The 17,931-nt window shown below is 39.6% G+C and overlaps 1 protein-coding gene across 12 annotated transcripts in view; it reads right to left on the reverse strand.

The window, feature by feature from the left end:
• Positions 1–17,931, reverse strand: part of THRB (thyroid hormone receptor beta) — a 395,093-nt gene that overhangs the window by 214,745 nt on the left and 162,417 nt on the right. For all 12 annotated transcript variants that reach the window (XM_061194742.1, XM_061194736.1, XM_061194743.1 and 9 more), the window contains one exon: positions 13,455–13,526. The gene's annotated coding sequence lies outside the window, so the exon portion shown is untranslated. The remainder of the gene's footprint in view (positions 1–13,454; positions 13,527–17,931) is intronic.

The raw sequence follows: 17,931 nt of genomic DNA on the forward strand, positions 1-17,931 counted from the left end.
TTTCCCAAGTAAATACAGTTCCTTCCTTAGAGGAATTCTGTTGCTGGCTGTTACTAGATATCATTTTCCCATCGTCTTACAGTTAATTCTTCCATTCTAACTCCTTTTTATTATGAAACATGATATGCATATGGAAGACTGCATATGGGCTAATTTTTTACCCTCAACTCCTACTCTCTTTGAATTTTAATGAAGAAAGCAGTTGCTTTTCATTAACAACATATTAAATAAAAATATGAACCATACCATTTAGTAAAATGGCCATAATTAGTAGCCCACAGATCCAAGATACAAACGAACTGAGGCCAAGCTTAAACTAGAAAACAAAAGGTCTCTTTTGTTTGGTAAATGGGATATACCAGACTCTCTGTCTCTTAACCTCAGAAATTAACAGAAAATGAGGCTGAACCCCCGGAGCTGTGCTAACAAAGAAGAGAAAGGGAAATTTCTCCCAGCAGCCTCAGGAGCAGCAGATTAAATCTCCACAATCAACTTGATGTACCCTGCATCTCTGGAATATCTGAATAGACAATGAATCAACGCAAAATTGAGGCAGTGGACTTTGGGAGCAACTGTAGACTTGGGGTTTGCTTTCTGCATCTAATTTGTTTCTGGTTTTATGTTTATCTTAGTTTAGTATTTAGAGTTTATTATAATTGGTAGATTTGTTTATTGATTTGGTTGCTCTCTTCCTTTTTTTAAAATATATATATATATATATTTCCTTTTTCTCTTTTTGTGAGTGTGTATGTGTATGCTTCTTTGTGTGATTTTGTCTGCATAGCTTTGCTTTTACCATTTGTCCTAGGGTTTGTCTGGGTTTTTTTTTGGTATAATTTTTAGTGCTTGTTATCATTGGTGGATTTGTTTTTTGATTTGGTTGCTCTCTTCTTTCTTTCTTTTTTTTTTGTTTTTTGGTTACTTTAAAATTTTTTTATTTTTAATAATTATTTTTTATTTTAATTATTTTATTTTATTCCTTCTTTCTTTCTTTTTTGTCTCCCTTTTCTTCTGAGCTGTGTGGCTGACAGGGTCTTGGTGCTCCAGCTGGGTGTCAGGCCTGAGCCTCTGAGGTGGGAGAGCCGAGTTCAGGACATTGGTCCACCAGAGACCTCCTGGCTCCACGTAATATCAAACGGCAAAAGCTCTCCCAGAGATCTCCATCTCAACACCAAGACCCAGCTCCACTCAATGACCAGCAAGCTCCAGTGCTGGACGCCCCATGCCAAACAACGAGCAAGACAGGAACACAGCCCCATCCATTAGCAGAGAGGCTGCCTAAAATCATAATAAGGTCACAGACACCCCAAAACACACCACCGGATGTGGTCCTACCCACCAGAAATACAAGATCCACGCCTCATCTACCAGAACACAGGCACCAGTCCCCTCCATCAGGAAGCCTACACAACCTACTGAACCAACCTCAGCCACTGGGGGCAGACACCAAAAACAATGGGAATTACAAACATGGAGCCTGTGAAAAGGAGACCCCAAACACAGTAAGTTAAGCAAAATGAAAAGACAGAGAAACACACAGAAGATGAAGGAGCAAGGTAAAAACCCACCAGACCAAACAAATGAAGAGGAAATACGTAGTCTACCTGAAAAAGAATTCAGCGTAATGATAGCAAAGATGATCCAAAATCTTGGAAATAGAATGGAGAAAATACAAGAATCGTTTAACAAGGACCTAGAAGAACTAAAGAACAAACAAACAATGATGAACAACATAATAAATGAAATTAAAAATTCTCTAGAAGGAATCAATAGCAGAATAACTGAGGCAAAAAACGGATAAGTGACCTGGAAGATAAAATAGTGGAAATAACTACCACAGAGCAGAATAAAGAAAAAAGAATGAAAAGAATTGAGGACAGTCTCAGAGACCTCTGGGACAACATTAAACACACCAACATTCAAGTTATTGGGGTCCCAGAAGAAGAAGAGAAAAAGAAAGGGAGTGAGAAAATATTTGAAGAGATTATAGTTGAAAACTTCCCTAATATGGAAAACGGAATAGTCAATCAAGTCCAGAAAGAGCAGAGAGTCCCATACAGGATAAATCCAAGGAGAAACACGCCAAGACACATATTAATCAAACTATGAAAAATTAAATACAAAGAAAAAATATTAAAAGCAGCAAGGGAAAAACAACAAGTAACACATAAGGGAATCCCCATAGGGTTAACAGCTGATCTTTCAGCAGAAACTCTGCAAGCCAGAAGGGAGTGGCAGGACATATTTAAAGTGATGAAAAGGAAAAACGTACAACCAAGACTACTCTACCCAGCAAGGATCTCATTCAGATTTGACAGAGAAATTAAAAACTTTACAGACAAGCAAAAGCTAAGAGAATTCAGCACCACCAAACCAGCTTTACAACAAATGCTAAAGAACTTCTCTATGCAGGAAACACAAGAGAAGGAAAAGACCTACAATAACAAACCCAAAACAGTTAAGAAAATGGTAATAGGAACATACATATCGATAATTACCTTAAATGTAAATGGATTAAATGCTCCAGCCAAAAGGCATAGACTGGCTGAATGGATACAAAAACAAGACCCATATATATGCTGTCTACAAGAGACCCACCTCAGACCTAGGGACACATACAGACTGAAAGTGAGGGGATGGAAAAAGACATGGCATGCAAATGGAAATCAAAAGAAAGCTGGAGTAGCAATTCTCATATCAGACAAAATAGACTTTAAAATAAAGACTATTACAAGAGACAAAGAAGGACACTACATAATGATCAAGGGATCAATCCAAGAAGAAGATATAACAATTGTAAATAGTTATGCACCCAACATAGAAGCACCTCAATACATAAGGCAAATGCTAACAGCCATAAAAGGGGAAATCGACAGTAACACACTCATAGTAGGGGACTTTCACACCCCACTTTCACCAATGGACAGATCATCCAAAATGAAAATAAATAAGGAAACATGAGCTTTAAATGATACATTAAACAAGATGGACTTAATTGATATTTATAGGACATTCCATCCAAAAACAAGAGAATACACTTTCTTCTCAAGTGTTCATGGAACATTCTCCAGGATAGATCATATCTTGGGTCACAAACCAAGCCTTGGTAAATTTTAAAAAATTGAAATTGTATCAAGTATCTTTTCCGACCACAATGCTATCAGACTAGATATCAATTACAGGAAAAAATCTGTAAAAATCACAAACACATGGAGGCTAAGCAATACACTACTAAATAACCAAGAGGTCACTGCAGAAATCAAAGAGGAAAGCAAAAAATACCTAAGAACAAATGACAATGAAAACACAACGACCCAAAACCTATGGGATGCAGCAAGAGCAGTTCTAAGAGGGAAGTTTATAGCAATACAATTATACCTCAAGAAACAAGAAACATCACAAATAAACAACCTAACCTTACACCTAAAGCAATTAGTGAAAGAAGAACAAAAACACCCCAAAGTTAGCAGAAGGAAAGAAATCATAAAGATCAGATCAGAAATAAATGGAAAGGAAATGAAGGAAATGATAGCAAAGATCAATAAAACTAAAAGCTGGTTCTTTGAGAAGATAAACAAAATTGATAAACCATTAGCCAGACTCATCAAGAAAAAACAGGGAGAAGACTCGAATCAACAGAATTAGAAATGAAAAAGGAGAAGTAACAACTGACACTGCAGAAATACAAAGGATCATGAGAGATTACTACAAGCAACTATATGCCAGTAAAATGGACAACCTGGAAGAAATGGACAAATTCTTAGAAAAGCACAACCTTCCAAGACTGAACCAGGAAGAAATAGAAAATATAAACAGACCCATCACAAGCACTGAAATTGAGACTGTGATTAAAAATCTTCCAACACACAAAAGCCCAGGACCAGATGGCTTCACAGGCGAATTCTATCAAACATTTAGAGAAGAGCAAACACCTATCTTTCTCAAACTCTTCCAAAATATTGCAGAGGGAGGAACACTCCCAAACTCATTCTATGAGGCCACCATCACCCTGATACCAAAACCAGACAAAGATGTCACAAAGAAAGAAAACTAGAGGCCAATATCACTGATGAACATACATGCAAAAATCCTCAACAAAATACTAGCAGACAGACTCCAACGGCACATTAAAAGGATCATACACCATGATCAAGTAGGGTTTATCTCAGGAATGTAAGGATTCTTCAATATACGCAGATCTATCAATTTGATACACCATATTAACAAATTGAAGGAGAAAAACCATATGATCATCTCAATCGATGCAGAGAAAGCTTTCGACAAAAGTCAACACCCATTTATGATAAAAACCTTGCAGAAAGTAGGCATAGAGGGAACTTTCCTCAACATAATAAAGGCCATATATGACAAACCCAGAGCCAGCATCATCCTCAATGGTGAAAAACTGAAACCATTTCCACTAAGATTAGGAACAAGACAAGGTTGCCCACTCTCACCACTATTATTCAACATAGTTTTGGAAGTTTTAGCCAGAGCAATCAGAGAAGAAAAAGAAATAAAAGGAATCCAAATTGGAAAAGAAGTAAAGCTGTCACTGTTTGCAGATGACATGATACTATACATAGAGAATCCTAAAGATGCTAACAGAAAACTACTAGAGCTAATCAATGAATTTGGTAAAGTAGCAGGATACAAAATTAATGCACAGAAATCTCTAGCATTCCTATACACTAATGATGAAAAATCCGAAAGTGAAATTAAGAAAACACTCCCATTTACCATTGCAACAAAAAGAATAAAATATCTAGGAATAAACCTACCTAAGGAGACAAAAGACCTGTATGTAGAAAATTATAAGACACTGATGAAAGAAATTAAAGATAATACAAACAGATGGAGAGATATACCATGTTCTTGGATTGGAAGAATCAACATTGTGAAAATGACTCTACTACCCAAAGCAATCTACAGATTCAATGCAATCCCTATCAAACTACCACTGGCATTTTTCACAGAACTAGAACAAAAAATTTCACAATTTGTATGGAAACACAAAAGACCCCGAACAGCCAAAGCTAATCTTGATAAAGAAAAACGGAGCTGGAGGAATCAGACTCCCTGACTTCAAACTATACTACAAAGCTACAGTAATCAAGACAGTATGGTATTGGCACAAAAACAGAAATATAGATCAATGGAACAGGATAGAAAGCCCAGAGATAAACCCATGCACAAATGGTCACCTTATCTTTGATAAAGGAGGCAAGAATATACAGTGGAGAAAAGACAGCCTCTTCAATAAGTGGTGCTGGGAAAACTGGACAGGTACATGTAAAAGTATGAAATTAGAACACTCCCTAACACCATACACAAAAATAAACTCAAAATGGATTAAAGACCTAAATGTAAGGTCTGACACTATCAAACTCTTAGAGGAAAACGTAGGCAGAACACTCTATGACCTAAATCACAGCAAGATCCTTTTTGACCCACCTCCTAGAGAAATGGAAATAAAAACAAAAATAAACAAATGGGACCTAATGACACTTAAAAGCTTTTGCACAGCAAAGGAAACCATAAACAAGACCAAAAGACACCCCTCAGAATGGGAGAAAATATTTGCAAATGAAGCAACTGACAAAGGATTAATCTCCAAAATTTACAAGCAGCTCATGCAGCTCAATATCAAAAAAACAAACAACCCAATCCAAAAATGGGCAGAAGACCTAAATAGACATTTCTCCAAAGACAAACACATGAAAGAATGCTCAACATCATTAATCATTAGAGAAATGCAAATCAAAACTACAATGAGATATCATCTCACACCGGTCAGAATGGCCATCATCAAAAAATCTACAGACAATAAATGCTGGAGAGGGTTTGGAGAAAAGGGAACCCTCTTGCACTGTTGGTGGGAATGTAAATTGATACAACCACTATGGAGAACAGTATGGAGGTTCCTTAAAAAATGAAAAATAGAACTACCATATGACCCAGCAATTCCACTACTGGGCATATACCCTGAGAAAACCATAACTCAAAAAGAGTCATGTACCACAATGTTCACTGAAGCTCTATTTACAATAGCCAGGACATGGAAGCAACCTAAGTGTCCATTGACAGATGAATGGATAAAGATGATGTGGCAAATATATACAATGGAATATTACTGAGTCATAAAAAGAAACGAAATTGAGTTATTTGTAGTGAGGTGGATGGACCTAGAGTCTGTCATACAGAGTGAAGTAAGTCAGAAAGAGAAAAACAAATACCGTATGCTAACACATATATATGGAATCTAAAAAAATTAAAACAGGTTCTGAAGAACCTAGGGGCAGGACAGGAGTAAAGACGCAGATGTAGAGAATGGACTTGAGGACATGGGGAAGGGGAAGGGTAAGCTGGGACGAAGTGAGAGAGTGGCATGGACATATATACACTACCAAATGTAAAATAGATAGGTAGTGGGAAGCAGCTGCATATCACAGGGAGATCAGCTCAGTGCTTTGTGACCACCTAGAGGGGTGGGATAGGGAGGGTGGGAGGGAGACGCAAGAAGGAGGAGATATGGGGATATATGTATATGTATAGCTGATTCACTTTGTTATAAAGCAGAAAATAACACACCATTGTAAAGCAATTATGCTCCAATAAAGATGTTAAAAAAAAATAAATAAAATGTTAATGTCTATAGCCTAAAAAAAAAAAAGAAAAGAAAAAGTTTTTAAAATTATGAAATAGTGCACACATTCGCACATATATACATGGAATATTACACACATATATATACATATATATATAAAATGGAATATTACTCAGCCATTAAGAAGAATGAAATAATGCCATTTGCAGCAACATGGATGGACCTAGAGATGATCATACTGAGTGAAGTAAGTCAGACAGAGAAAGACAAATATCATATGACAGCACTTATATGTGAAATCTAAAGAATGATACAAATGAACTTATCTATGAAACAGACACAGACTCACAGACATAGAAAACAAACTTATGGTTACCAAAGGGGAAAGGTGGGGAGGAGGGATAAATTAGGAGTATAGGATTGGCGTATACACAGTACTATATTTAAAATAGATAGCCAGCAAGGACCTACTGTATGGCACAGGGACCTCTACTCAATATTCTGTAATAACCTAAATGGGAAAAGAATTTGAAAAAGAATAGATACATGTATATGTATAACTGAATCACTTTGCTGTACACCTGAAACTAACATAACATTGTTAATCAACTATACTCCAATATAAAATAAAATTTTTTTAAAAGGGCGTATAAAACAATATTACGGATACACATGGCCCACCATTCTGATTTGCCCTATTGGTTTCATCTGTCTCTTTATAAGAAATAAAACGTAAGAAAACACCATGACCTTTGTCCGTCTCTCTCTCTACTCCCTCCCCTCTCTTTGCCAAGTTAGCCACTATTTTACAGTTGGCGTGTTTTTCCCATGCATGTTTTTGTTCTTTTACTACGTTAAGTGTATAGGCATTTACTTTTTAATGTGAGACTCTGTCCAGGACGTTACAGCAGAAATTACAACGCTTGCCTCGACAGGCTTCCTGAGAAGACACAGGGAAGAGCAGACAGCTGGGGCCCCGCCGACCCACCCCTCTCCAATGTGCGGTGGGAAAAACAGGACTTAGGCTAGCTTTGCACAATGCCATCAGGGAGGGTTAAATCAGAAAATCAAGTTCTGCTTATTCAGCTGATTTAAAAGCTAAAATGAAAACTCATTTTGCCTTGCAGCCAAAGATGTCAAACACACAGTACCAAGAAAGTTGTACTGACAAACTCGGTCATTTTTTCCCAGCCCTGTGGGTTACATACGCAAGATGTGTTTGTATATGTGGCGGTACCGTGTACCACGGATGTGAGGAGTTCCAAAACAGCCACGCCGGGGGCCTGGCTGCATCCTACCAGCACCACAGACAGGCTTTGATTTTGTCATCCACAAAATGGCAAGATGTTACCTGCTGCTCATTGGCTGAACATAAGCGATGTGGTGATGGCTTGGAGCTGAACTTCTTTCACATTTGGGAGCTCATAATGAAAAGTCTATGAATGTATGGTTACCAAATGCATGATTCTACCCCTCCTAAAGTTAAAGAAGAAGAAAAGAGAGAGCAAGAGAGAGTGAGAGAAGGAAAGAAAGAAAGAGAATGAGAGAGAAAGAGAAGGAAGGAAGGAGGGAAGGAAGGAAGGGAGGAAAGGAAGTAAGGAAGAAAGAAAAGGAAGGAAAGGAAGGAAGGAAGGAAAGGAAGGGAGGCAGGCAGGAAGGAAGGAAGGAAAGGAAGGAAAGGAAGGGGAGGAAGGAAGGACAGAAAGGAGGAAGGAAGGAAGGAAGGGAGGAAAGGAAGGAAGGGAGAAAGGAAGAAAGAAAAGAAGGAAGGAAAGGAAGGAAGGAAGAAAGGAGGGAGAGAGAGAGGGAGGGAGGGAGGAAGGAAGGGAGGAAGGGAGGGAGGAAGAAAGAAAGGAAGGGAGAAGGAGAGAGAGAAGAGGGAAAGAAAAACTGTTTTTTTTTTCCCACCCTGACTTTCCTACTTCCTCTAGCTTGGCTTCTTAGGATAACTTCTTAGTTATGTTTACAATGCCTTCACCTCTTATTCCTTTAGAAGTTTATAATTTAGCTCCTTTTAATTTTTCCCTTTTCTTTGTTTAGGGATGCCAAAATTTAAAAATTATTGCAGTTGGTGGTATGGAGCCCTAGAAAACTTTTATGTTGTTTGTGTTGTGTGTATGCCTGCATATATTTGTTTATGCATTATTTATCTATTGCCAATAGACCGCATCATTAAATTTCCAGCCAATTTTCTGCATATAAAAACAACACGAGACTGTTTTGTTTATCTGGATCCTGTTTCCTAGAAGTTTAGCCTAAATGTCTTTCCCTGGTTTCCATTCATATATATATGTGTATGTATATATATTTACTCACATATATACATGCACATTCATACACATATACATACGTGTATATGAACATGTATATACTATGTATTTTTATACACATACACACACCTCACAAACATATGTGTGTGTGTGTGTTTGTTGAAACCTAGTTTTGAATTGCACGGCTAGTTAATGAATACATTCTCCTTGGTCAATGCATTCTTCACAAATTGGATCACATTGATCTCTCTTGTCCCCAGTGCCACCTCAGTAATACAAAACTCATCACCACACATTGGAGTCCTTCATTTTTCCCCCTTTTATCCATCAACCAGTTGCCTACAAGATCAGTTCCTCTAAAGTACCACCCTGATCATGCCTCTCCAAAATTGAAAAGCCTTTAATAGCTGTCTGATTGTGACCAATCTGCTAGGTGCCTCCATTCTATTCCTTTACAACCAAATCTCACTTCACCTCTGGATGCAAAGTACCCAGCTACATTTTCTAGACTCTTTTGCAACCAGGAGTCGGTACGTGAGATTGTAGGCAGAAGCCGTGAGGTGGGAATTCAGGGAAGCCCTCCTAGAGAGGAAAACCAGCTGGAAATGGGTGCCTTTGCCCCCTTCTTCCCATCTTTCCTGCTGCCTAGAATTTATGTGTGAGGGCTGGAGCTCCAGCAGTCATCCTGACCTAGGAAGGAACCTTGAAGATAAAGTCATATGCTTAAGAATAGAAATACAGAAAGATAGAACGTACCTGAGTCCCTGATGATAAGAGAACCACCCCCAATTGCCCTGGAGAGAAAAATAAAATTTTGTGTGTTTGTCACTGTTATTAAGATTTTCTGCTATGGGCAGGCCCAAAATAGTAGTTTATTCTCTCCACAAATTTAGGTATTTTTCTGCTCCAGCCAGTGTAATATGATGATTAGTTTCAATCCATTGCTTCTCTTCTTAAGACAGTGGCTCACAGATAGAAAGATCTGAGTTCAAGCCCAGCCCTGCCTCTATGACAGAAAAATCTTCAGGCATTGCTCCTCATCCTTTACCCTCAGTTTCCTTGTCTGGAAACTGAGAATAATAATAATATGCACATTAAGGCGTTTGCTATTTTTCTTTCATCCAGTTTTTTAGTTGTTATTAGCCCAATAGCACCAATAGAAAAAATAGTTGAGGGAGAAAGAAGGAGATAAAACTCAAATCAGGATATACTCCCACTTGTTCACAGACCTCATAAGCAGTTCAGGGGTTAAAAACGTCCAGGTTGCTCATTTTTAAAAGTCAACAGGAAAAAATATCCATTGATTGGACTTCAGTTATTGATGTTTTACTCTCATTGTCACAAATAACTGAAATCTGACTACACACACATTGCATTTTCCAAATGCTCCTTGACCTGTAGATGAATGCACACATACATACATACACACGTACGTTTCAAGAACCTTGGCCCCGGGAGAATCACTTGCTCCAAGTCCCTGGAATGCAGAAGTCATACAATTCTTCTTGGTACTTGCCATTTGGATAAGTTGACTCAATGAATGACTTGAAGAAACAGTTCCTTTCAAATGGGCATTGAATTGCAAGAAAGCAAATTCTGTTCAAACTCTTCCATTGTGCAATTTCACTTCTGCTCTTATGCACATTAAACTAAATTGGTTGGATATAAACCTTGCTGAATTAAATTTGATTTGATGAGGACATTTGTGTGTCCGTGCAGGCAGAGTGCAGTATGTGTGGGTTTAAAAAAAATGTTCCTTTTACAAATGATTCCGTTTTGCCATTGCTTCATTACTGAACTAAATTTTTGGTCATGTGGATCCATTTTGTGAATGAAATAGATCTTGGCCCTTTGTTGGGAAATCACTAAAGGAGCAGTTTGTTCTTCTTGAAGAAAAGTCACACAGCTTCAGAGGCTGGAACATTCGGGTACAATCCGGGGTTGGTTGAATCCGTGGACGCAGAACCCACGGATAAGGAGGGCCGACTGTACTACATCGTTTTATGGACTTGAGGGCCTTGAGCATTTGGTCTATGTGGGGTCCTGGAACTACTCCCCCCAGATACGGAGGGACAACGGTATCTTTAAATCCTTTCTGCCCTTGCTTCACGTGACCCTCACTTGCCCTCTCTTACTATCCCCCAACACTATCATCACTTCCTTTTCAAAAAACATTCTCCTTGTTCTTCTCAGCCCACTCTCCTCATGAGGCTCTAAAGGGCAAATTGGCCACTGGGTCCTATCTGCCCGGGCTTAGGGCCTTAGCAGCATTTCAACCCAGATAATGACCTTCCATGTTACTGCCGGACTTCTAAAACACACAAATAGAAGAATTCAAGTAGGCTTGGCTCCAAGTATTTCCGGGGGAGAAAAGTCATTTTTAAAGGGTCCAGATGATTCATTGCAAGGATAGAGGTGTCACTAAAGGCCTGAATTCCAACCTGTCCCCAGAAGTTCAACTCTGATAAGATATAGAAGAAGCCATCTTGTATTTCACAGGTCCCGAAAAAGCATTCAGATGAAGGAGCAAAGGTTAAAAAATTATGAACGATTTCCCGACCATTACCAACAGTACATGTCAAAGTAATGCATGAATCAAGTATTGTACTCGGGATTTCCACCGCCAGGAATCCCATACATCATCCTTTAGCTGCATTACTGGCTAGAAGATCCCAGAAGGTATTCAGGGGTTCTGTTGTCTGAAATTCTCTGAGATTTTTTTTTTCTGGTTTTGGTAATTATTGAACAAAGAAAGTTCAATAATTGGAAAAGCAGCGTGGTCTCTTGTCTTCTGCAACTTTGCATAATGACGGTAGATTCCACTCAATAAAGAGTGCACATAGCTTTAAGAAAGACCATCAGTATTTACAGTATTTCAGGAAGCTCTCAGTATTTTCATTCACAAAACAGCTAAATTTTTTTTGCTTTATTTTCCTTCTTTTTATTTTTTTAACAGAGGTATAATTTATGTATAGCAAAAAGGAGACGAGTTCTGACAAATGCCATGTAACCCATACTTCTATGAAGATATACATTTCCATCACCCCAGAAAAATTCCCTGTGTCCCTGCCCAGTCAATCTGGTCTCTCCCCAAAGTAACCACTATTTTGATTGCTATTATGGTAGACTAGCTGTGCCTTTTTAAGAACTAAATAAAAATGGATGAATGCAGTGTACTTTTTTAGTGCCTAATGTCTCATGTTTTAAGCATCTATGAAATCACGTCTTAGTTTCCCTCTCTGTAAATTGAGGGGCTCGCCCTGTGAAAACTGTGCGAGTATTCTGAAGAGTCGTAGGTTTCTTGGTTGGGGGAGGGGACCTGAGAAGCCACCTTGATTGGGGGTGGGTGAAGTGGAGGCTGAAGATTGGGGTTCTCTCCTTCAAACAGAACAGCTGTACTTTTCCAGGTCTTACAAATTGCGTTTCACTGGAAGACTGCATTTGGGTAAAGGGTTCTTTGTAAAAAAAAAATAAAAATGTTAGAGAACTGCAGGTCTAGCCGATCCTTACCGATCCTTTTCCCTGGAACCTTCTATAAATTACAAATAGCGTTTCTGATATGAGAGCTGGGATTGGTCCCCTGGAGAGAGAGCTGGGAGACAGAGGCCGCCAGACTGGGGGCCCCCGGGGAGGGTCTGGGCACCGAACACTGTAATATTAGTACCGGTTACAATCAGATAGTGCCACCTCAACTGAGGCGGCTGGACAATAGGCCAGAGGCCCTGGCGATGGAAGCACAAAGGCAGCATTCAAAAGGCCCGACTCCACAGCCAGCCAGTGTATCTATAGACGCCACAGACCCTGGCCCAGCCGGAATGTCACCTCGCCGCCAGAAAGCCATTTTTCCTGGTTAGCTTTTAAACTGCTAAAAATAATAAACACAGAAAGGAAAGTGCTGACACAACGCTAACTGCAGAGACAAACTGCAACTGTTGTTATAATAATGTAAACAAACTGGGTTCCAAACGACATCCTAGTGTTCCAAACTGAACAGGCTGTCTGATATTTCCAAACATCTGGGGACTGGAGGGAAGTTGTATGGGCTCGTCAGTAATGGAAGGGGGTCTTCACGGCACAGGTGCACATGCCCTTCCTGACTTGCTCTGACCAAGGGTGAGCTGATCCTTTGGCTTTTTTTAGCACTCAAGGAAAAGAGAGATTGGAAAGGACTGTGGTCCTCCATCAAGCATTTTTCCACATAACAAATGAAAAGTGGGCTCCTTTTTCTCTCTGTCCAATTATTACTCCTTTTTCCCCCAAGTGAATTTGAAGCGTCCTTCTCTCCATTACGTTTATTTTTAACCCATCGAATGCTGTATATTCCTCCTGAATACCTACAGAGTTCAAAACCATCTTAAATAACAACAGCAGCAATGCCATAAACTAGAAGATCATTCCCATAACGCTGAAAAGTGACAATCATAAAATCACGAATCTGCTTACCCACAGAGTTCAAAACCATCTTAAATAACAACAGCAGCAATGCCATAAACTAGAAGATCATTCCCATAATGCTGAAAAGTGGCAATCATAAAATCACGAATCTGCAAACAGCCAAGTCAAGCCCAACATCTGACCTGACAATCCATGAAATCCCGTGTGGAACTTGGTACCCACGCAGGATGGCCAATGGGAGGGAAAATGCAGATCTGGAAAAAAGGAAACACAAGAAGATAAATAGATGTGTGTGTGTGTGTGTGTGTTTTTAAAACTCCCCCAACATTTGCTTAATTCACCACTGCTCTTCTTTCTATGTTTAAATGGGGTCTGGTTTCAGAGCTGTCTCTGATTTTGAATACATGCAAACAGACTTAGATAAAATCTCATTCCAAAGGGGAGCTCGTTTCAGAGAAAGGGACTTTAACACAAGGATTGTAATAACACATTATAGGCATGAGACAATGTTTGTGGATCCCAAGAACCTACTTTTCTGCACAGGACTCCGGGGTTTTGGATTCCCAGCCTGAGAAGAGGACTAAAAGGCAAATGTGAATCAAACAATTTAGAACTTTTGTGCTAAAAAGGGTCCAGCTGGGTGTCAGAGGATGGTTCCCAGGATAGGTCCCAGCAAATCTCAGCCGGGGCTGTGCCCCTGTGAGATGTCAGGATGGGGGAGCCGAGAGGAAGCTACGGAGCTGTCTAGATGGTGTCAAGTGCGGTGATGTTGGGGACTCTTCCCCCAGGTGTAAACAGATGAAGGAGAAACCAGGGCATCTGTTCCTGCAGGAGACGACGTCTCCAAGTGTCTGTCTGCCCAGCAAGCGAGGGGCTGCTTTTTCCATGGCTGTGGTCCCACAGTTGTAGTCGTTCTTGTGGGAAACTTAGAGGTCATAGGGAAGCACAGGTTGGCAGGACAAATGTCTGGGTCCCCTCTGCCCAGAATGGACCATTGACAACATTTTGTCCCATCTGCTCTTTTTTTTAAAAAATAAAATAGAGCATAGGTATAATCTCCTTGACAACCCACTCCGAGGCCAGACCATGAATTTGTATCTTGCCAGTACATTTTTAAAAAACATTTACATACAAGATGAGTATCCAGGACAATGAACAGTGCTTGTGTGTTTTTCATTCACCTATATGATATGAACCTACGTATGTGTATCTATTGTTCTACACTTGGACTCTCAACATCATGTGTGTGAGCTGACCATGCTGACTGCACTAAGTCTCAGTTCAGTCACTGCCTTTCCACCTAACACCATGAAAGCACCTGTCATGCCATTAAACTGTGCGCTGGTTATGTGTGTGTGTGCACATATGTATGTGTGCATGTGCAAATTTTCTCTGCAACTCCACTCTGAGCTTCTCAAGATGCTGCTCTGTCTTCTCTACTATGGTTCCATGCAGAGTGGACAGTCAAGTGTATTGAGAGGTAAAACATACTTGTTAAAAATTGATTTGCTTATTATTAATTTTCCTCCCTTTTCAAACAACATTAAGGAAGACTTTGAGGTTGTATTTGTTTTCTTCAAAGTCTCTCTCCACTTGCCTTTGTCGTAAATATTCAAATCCCAAGTTGTCAGTATCACTGTACTGTTTGCGAGAACATCGGAAGCTCTAATATTTTAAGGCTGAAGACCAAGATATTTAAGGAGCATATTTACAAAACAGACTCACAGACATAGAAAACAAACTTACCATTACCAAAGGGGAAAGGGTGGGGAGGGGGAGGGATAAATTAAGAGTTTGGGATTAACAGATACACACTACTATATATAAATAAACAACAAGGTCCTAATGTATAGCACAGGAAACTATATTCAATATCTTGTAATAACCTATAATGAAAAAAATATGAAAAAATATAACTGAATCACTTTGCTGTACACCAGAAACTAACACAACATAGTAAATCAACTATACTTCAATAAAAAAAAGAAAAAAGAAAAAAAAAGAAGCGTATTCTAAAAGCGTTCTCAAAGGCTAAATTGACAAGCCAGAAAGAAACTTGTGTTTGTAACTGTTGTGGTTTTAAATGTGAATAGATATACACCACTACCCTTGACACTAATACCTAAAAACAAACAGTGCCTTGTATGTAAACAATATTGAACCTCAACTTATTTTTTGAAGGTATAATTCTGATTTATACTTTGAAGAATAGACATGAACCTGACTCAGTGAAAACAACCTAAACATTCTCACATAATAATTAGTAATAATAAGCAGTTTAATATATACCACTTCTTAAGCACATTTTGTGGGTTGGGTTGTGCTAATTCTCTCGCCTAATTTCACTTAATTTAATCCTCACAATGATCAGACGAGGTAGGCATAAGCCCATTGTTCAGATGAGGAAAAGAGAGTCAGAGAAAGATTTAAAATTATGCCCAAAGCCAGTGAAAAAGAGGCTAACTGGGACTATCTCTCAGGCAGTAGGATGTCATGGGCTTCATTCTGAATTACTGAGAACAGGCTCAGGTTTAAAGATGAAAACAGCAGAGAAGACAACCGAAAAACAGTGTCACTGAGGTGGCTTCCAAGTTTTGCTATAATACAAACCGACAGCATCTCTTTCATGGTGTGGCTCAAACCAAGAACAAACCAAATTAGAGTTCTCCAAGAAGACAAATTCAAAGTGATTTCCTAGTAATGAAGGAAATGAAATTTAAAGCAGCAAGGTCAAGCCCCAGACCTTTCCAACTTAAACATTCACATTTTTAATTCTTCTTCTCTTTAGAAAACAGGGAGCCGTGGATTTGCTCATGACTCAAAGGAGGCTGCCCGGTTTGTTTACACAAGATTCAAAGCAAAAATGAGAATCGCTCCCTGGGACAACTTTAGCCCGGAATGTGTGTTCCTTACACATTTTTAATTGGGACACAAATATATTAACCGTGTGGTTATTTTGTGCTTTCAAAATATTCTGTTTTGTAACTGATTCATATTTATATTTGGAAGGCATTTATTTCTGGGCATGAAACAGTTCATTTTGTTAAGCCATGTGACCTGAGGTAAGGTTGGCCCCATTTCCCATGACTGCTCCCAATTAATGCAAATTGAAGGTTAAAGGATAAATAAAGTCCCTTTAGCTTGGTTTATTAATATGTTAGTTATAAATGGCTCTTTACTTGGTCTATGTTCTTCAGTCTGTAACTATGTACAAATGAACTCTACAGAACAAACTAGCGAATACACAATGTGTATTTTATTGCAAAGTTTTCATTTAAAAGGGGTTACTATTATGGCGATACATTAATGTCATCTATCTCTCTACTTCTTTGGTCTCGGCTCTCTCATCAAACCTGTGGAGCCTGATATAGACTGACTGCATTGCATTCACGGTCACATCTTCAGCCCTCCCTGTCCCTACTCTTTGTCACGTAACTTTGCAGTTCCTCTTACTAAAGAGGTTCAGCCGATATTCCTGCCCCCTTTGATTTTGGCTTTGGTCAGGTGACTTGCTTTGGCCAATGGAATGTTAGCAGGTATGCTCCATCTAGAGGTTTGAAAGAGTTCTTGTTATGTTTATGTGTTTGCTTTGCTCCGCTGTAACTGCCATGAGAACACGCCTGGGCTAGCCTGTCATGGCTGAGAAACACAGAGTGGTGTTGTTGACTCACGTCTCAGCCAAGGCCATCCTAGATCAGCCTAGAGCAGCCAAGCCCCACACACAGGACAGCACCCAGGCAAGATACACAGAACCACCCAGCTGACCACAGATGTACAAGTGGGCCCAGACGGAACTCAAAGAACCAGCCAGTAGCCAACCCTCAGACTCGTGAACTTATGAATGCCAAGTGTTTCAAACCATTGAGTTTTGAGGTAATGTGTTACTTTCCCAGGTAACTGTACAAAATGTTGTTGTGTACTAGATATAACCGATATAGGACCTACCCCTGGCTCTCTCAAAAAACGGATGCCCCCATAGAAGATAGTTTAAAATTTAGGCAATCAGACTCATCAACTATCCACCAAATGCCAGCTGTTTCAGTCAAGGTTCAACTGGGAAAATATAAAGCAGTCTAAGGATTTCAACATAAGGGCTATAATGCAGGGGACTGATCACACAGAAGGAAAGACGTGAAGGCAAACGGGGAAGCAGGAGCCATCCAGGAACTCAGTCATTGCGGAAAGTCCCTGAGCAACAGGAAGAAAAGCATAGAAGTATCGGTGCTGGACCCAGGGGACAGGGCCACCCCGCAGAAGCTGACAGCTCAGAAGGCCTCCCTAGTAGGAGCTGAAGCCCCAGAGGAGACGATCTGCCATCAGAGAGATGGTCTGAGTGTGAGAAAGGAACACCTGGCTTCCCTCTTCCTTCAGGGCCTTCCAAGGCTGACCCCAGACTCAGGAACCTGGACAGCCCTGTTTTTTGTTTTTTTTTTGACTTGTAACTTCAAACTCCAATAATTTGCATCTCATATGCCTTCCACCTTTCATTTGCCTTTGCTAGCCAGCCTTCTCAGTTACTTTCTTGTAGGTTATTATATACTATAAAGAGAGTAAACGCATAAAGTCTAGCAAAAAAAAAAACCAATTCCCTAGGTTTGTTACCCTTCTTATACTCCCCGTCAGGTCAGTCACACCAGGGAAGGGCAAGCCAGGGATCTG

The sequence above is a fragment of the Eubalaena glacialis genome, chromosome 6, assembly GCF_028564815.1.
Source record: "Eubalaena glacialis isolate mEubGla1 chromosome 6, mEubGla1.1.hap2.+ XY, whole genome shotgun sequence".
Classification (NCBI taxonomy): Eukaryota; Metazoa; Chordata; class Mammalia; order Artiodactyla; family Balaenidae; genus Eubalaena; species Eubalaena glacialis.